Source organism: Galeopterus variegatus, unplaced genomic scaffold (genome assembly GCF_000696425.1).
Source record: "Galeopterus variegatus unplaced genomic scaffold, G_variegatus-3.0.2 Scaffold4012, whole genome shotgun sequence".
NCBI lineage: Eukaryota > Metazoa > Chordata > Mammalia > Dermoptera > Cynocephalidae > Galeopterus > Galeopterus variegatus.
Genome location: NW_007730123.1, coordinates 15,481 through 20,707, shown reverse-complemented (window position 1 = coordinate 20,707; position 5,227 = coordinate 15,481). Strand labels below are relative to the sequence as shown.

Below are 5,227 nucleotides of genomic sequence, written 5' to 3'. Positions count from 1 at the left end.
TTTCTCAATAGGTAAAATCCTCTTTGAGTTCAGCTCATTTGTGGATGAAAGATTTGGAGGACTGCACTGGAGGATTGATATTTTTAATTGAAGGCTAAAAAGCCTGCTAGGTCTATCTCTCAGATCATAATAATTTTTTTCTCAATGAAATGAAGTTATTTATCTAATTTTCATTTAGAAGGCAATTGTACTTTTTTCAAAATGGCTCTAGTTCTTTTATAAAAATTAATTGATGGCATTCATTTAAGTCTAACTTCTGAATTTTTAATTTTGGAACTAATTTTATGTGCTTTGGAGAACATAGTTCTCTCTTTATTGAGAAATGTAATATAATTTCATTTATCATTATAGGTCAGAGGATGCTCTTAAAGTAATAAGTTATCCTTTATTAAGCATTCTCCTACAAATTATTTGAATTTTGCTTATTTTAGATAAGAACTTGCCATTTTATTTAGAGAAAACTTTGTAGTCAGTTTTGGTTATTAGACATAGTGGGAAAAGATGTAAAATATATTGAAGAAGAAAGTAGCAAGTCTGAGTCCTCAACACTGTAAGCAAAGTAAGGGGTGGTATGATGGATTTGATGGATATGGGACCCTCAGATATAAGACCTTATATAAGGTACCTACTATCTCTGAGCCTCAATTATAATAATTAATTACATTATTATAATTAACTAATTATAATAACACAATAATAATTCAAATGTTGAAGGGGTCCTGTGAGGATTAAGGAAAAAATTAGCGTAAATGCCAAGCTCAGTGTGTGGAATAAATACTAATACTCCGTTTTAACTGAGAAGTCAAGTCATCTTAAATAAGAGATGAAGAGATGCTTCCAGTATTACAAAATAAAATGATAGAACCAGGACTTAAACGTAGCTCTTTTAATTCCAGTAATCAGTAGAGGGTCTGGGCTTATGTGCTGGATTGGATGTATTTATATGGTATTTAAGTACTGACATCAGAATTTTAAAAATCTACATGCATATTAATATATACATATACACATTTGTGCATTCATCTAACATATAAATTTATTCTGAAGACATATTCTGACATCTTATCACAGGCTTAAAGAAAAAATATTTTTAGAAAATTGGATACAAATGACTACCTTATATAAAAAATACATATGCCTCATAAAATCTTCTATAATATGAATACATACAATAACAAAATGTATTAAAATATTTTATTTACTATTATGTACTCATTTCTCAAATATTGTTGCAAACATATTTCTTGCATCTAGTATGTATTTTTAGGTATTGTCACTACTGATATAACGCTGTCTAGCAAAAAGGTTATACATCAACAGTTTCCACTGAAATACGCTGTCATCAGCATATTTCCTTATGAAATAATCTTCATTAAAAATAGGATATTCTCTTAGCTAAAGTGACAGCTCATCACCTTGTCAATTTTCTGTGATAATATACACTTTACAATACAGTGCTAACAAGACACAAGGTAGCATTTCAGTCATCTACTATAGTGTCAAAATGGAGACTAGATACACCGCATTCAAAGAAAAGATGCCAATTAAAGGTATTCTCTCTATGGTCAATGCTCCAATACCATACCATAATGTGGTCTGTATCCTTGTTATCTAATATTAGATACTAGAATTCCACCATGTTCCTTTTTTCCTCTCTCCCCTTTTTCCACATTAACCCCAAGCATATTGTCATAACTACTATAAGAACTGACAGTGGAATTCCCAAATCAGGGCAGGCTGGGACCCAGAGCCTAGCCAGAACCACAGGAATGGAGGGAAAAAAGCAGTCAGGAAGCAGCATAATATATAGGTTAAATATGATTAGAGTCTGTTACAGTGAAGTTTAAATCTTTACCACTGGTTAGCTATCTGACTATGAAAATAATTAACTTTTTCAAGCCTCAATTTCTTTTCATTAAAATGAAGATATTCTGCATCATTAGCATCATGTGAGGATTATGTGGCGTGATGTTTGTAAAGGTTAACCCAGAGCCTGGCACATAGTAAAAGCCTGATAAATTCTAGCTGTGTCCATGTGCCTCATTTTAAAGATGTTATTCCATTGGTTTCTGGCTTCCATCATTTCTTTTGAGAAGTCAGCTCTCAGTCTTATAGATGCATTGCTGAATTCTTTAAAGGGCTTTTGTCTTTGGTCCGAGCCCGTGGAGCACTCGGGAGAGTGCAGCGCTGGGAGCAAGCAGCGATCCCGCCGCGGGTTCGGATCCTATATAGGGATGACCGGTGCGCTCACAGCGCTCACTGGCTGAGCGTGGTGCGGCCAGTCTCAAAAAGGACAAAGAAAAAAAAAAAGGCTTTTGTCTTTGTTTCTCAAGTTTAACTGAATGTATCTAGTTGTGTTTTCCTATGTATTTATCCTGCTTGCTGTTCATTGTGTTAACTGAATATGTGACTTGAAGTATTTCATCTGCTTTGAAAAATTCTCAGCTATTATCTTTTTAAACATTGCATCTAGCCTATTCTCTTTTCCTTCTTATTCTAGAACTTCAATTACACCTATGTTAGACTTTATCACCAAGTCAAGTATCACTTCTACTCCTTTTTATATTTTCAATAATCTTTTTATAGAGCACAGAGCTTCAGCTATATCTAATTTGGTAAACTCTTATGTTACATTCTTTTTTTATCACCAAGTCAAGTATCACTTCTACTCCTTTTTATATTTTCAATAATCTTTTTATAGAGCATAGAGCTTCAGCTATATCTAATTTGGTAAACTCTTATGTTACATTCTTTTTTTCTGTAACATTTTATTATTATTATTATTATTATTATTATTTTTTTGTCTTTTTGTCTTTTTCCATGTCCGGCAACGGATCGCAACCCTCAGTGTTGCCCCCGTACCGGACCAGGGACCGGCAACGGGATTGCAACCCTCGGTGTTGCCCCCGCACCTCGCTCAGCCAGTGAGCGGGAACCGGTCTGTATGTGGGATCCGAACCCTCGGGCGGGAGCGCCGCTGCGCTTCCCAAGCGGCGCACTTATGCAGTGCGCCACCGGGCTGGCCCCCTGTAACATTTTATTATGAAAATATTCAAATGTGGCAGAGTTGAAAGAATTTTACATCAAGCATCCCTATATCCACCAATAGATTCTTTTTTTTACTGTATTAAATTACTGAGTTTATTTCACATGTATATTTTTGTCTCCTCACCATCTCCATGTCTGACCACCACTACTACTATGTATTATCATGACATTCCATACTTACTTAAAACCAAGCAAAGGGGTGGAGTTCCATCTTAAAAATTAAACAGGCATTTTTGGACAACACATTCTTGGCACTGGAACTTGGACAACATATATCAAACACAGCAGGGAAAATTCTCACCTACGATACAAAAAGGACAGCCAAATATCAACTGCTACAGAAATAAAATGAGATGGAAAATTTTAACAAATTGTTTAAACTGTTTTCTTAAAGAGACTTCCAACACTGCCAGAGATCTTGAATAGCCTCCTGTTCAGTCATCTGGAAGCAATTCTTCACATAATTGATGAACTTGGCTTCCACTTTGGGAAGAGAATCACCTTTTTCTATACTTGCTTGCATTTTTGCTTTAATGTCTTCTATGGAGCTAGGTCCTTTTGGTGTTTTACAAGTTTTTTTCCTGTTTTTGAAGGATTCTTGACCTTTTGATCTTGGTGTTGATGCTTTTGAGTCTTTTCCATTCTTTTTCGATTTTTGTGCATTTTTGGCTGGAGTATCTCATTCAGATTTCTTCCCTGGAGCTTTTTCTTCAGTTTCCTCCTCATCAAAATCATCACTGTTGTCATCATCATCATCATCATGTCATTATCATCTTCATCAGCAGCAAGTTTTGCCTTTTTGTAAAGAAGCTTGCTACCACTTCCAGGGGCAGATCGCTTTCCAGACATATTTAAGAGTTTCACTTTCTCCTCCTCTTCATCTTCTGATTCTGCATCTTCTTCTACAGCTACTAAGTTCTGTCCACTAATATGCACAGGCCCTGAGCCACACTTCAACCCTAAGACAACAGGTGGCATTATCTCAAAGTCCCCAAGAGAAAAAGCTTTACAGACATTTTCAAAGTTGCCAGTGTTACTTTAATTGGACTGCCCTCATGATTCATTTCCTCTGCTTTGACAATGTGCGATTCATCCTTTGCACCAGCCCCTAAACTGACTGTTCTTAAAGATAACTGGTGCTCATTTTCGTCATTATCCACCTTAAAGTGATAATCTTTGTTGGCCTTTAGTTCACAACTGAAAAGATAGTTCTGGGGCCTTAGGGGGCTCATGTCCATGTCCATCGACTCTTCCATGGGGTGGCGGCATACATTTAGGTGGGAGAGAAGGTAGACAGAGAGAAACGACTACTGCTCTGCAGATCAGCCACAGGACAGAATCACACCAGGGCCCCCAAACAGATTCTGCTATCATTATATTATACTTGCATTATCACATATCTATCTCTCTATCTCTCTATGCATTCATCGATGTTCTTGATGCATTTCAAATTGATTGCAGACATCAGTACATTTCCCTCTAAATAATTCCACATGTACATCATTAACTAGAGTTCAGTATTTGTTTACAGTTTTTATTTCTTTTGAGGTAACAATTACATACAATAAAATGCACAAATCTTAGGTGTTCATTTTCTGAGTTTTGATAAGTGCAAACACTTTTGTAATTACATATCTTCTGGGGGGACAAAATCCAGCCCATAAGATAAAGAATCCATAAGATATGGAATATGATCACCATCTAGAAAGTTTCCACATTCCTTTTTTCAGTCAATTCCAATCTCCACACACAGAAACAATCCCTGTTCTGACTTTATTTTCCCACCATAGGTTAGTTTTGCTCATTCTAGACTTCATATAAATAAATCATGCAGTATGTATTCTTTCATGTAAGGCTTTTTTACTCAACATAATGCTCTTGGAATTCATGTTGGTAAATGCATAAATAGATGTCTTAGTTTCTTAGGCTGTCCATAGTGAAGTATGAAAAACTGTGTGCCCTAAAAAAATAGAAATTTATCACTTCACAGTTGTGGATGCTAGAAGTCTGAAATCAAGTTACCAGCAGGGTCTTGCTCTCTCTGAAGGCTCTAGGGAAGAATTCTTTTTTGCCTCTTCTAGCTTCCGATGTTTGCTAGCCACGCCTGTCATTCCTTGGCTTGTATATGCACCACTACAGTCACAAGGCCTTCTGCCTGCGTATATCTTTACACCATCTT

General features: G+C 36.1%; 1 pseudogene; it reads right to left on the bottom strand.

Annotated features, from left to right (window-relative positions):
- Window positions 1–3,436: 3,436 nt before the first annotated feature.
- LOC103602106 lies at window positions 3,437–4,304 on the bottom strand (annotated as a pseudogene).
- Between the last annotated feature and the right edge of the window lie 923 nt (window positions 4,305–5,227).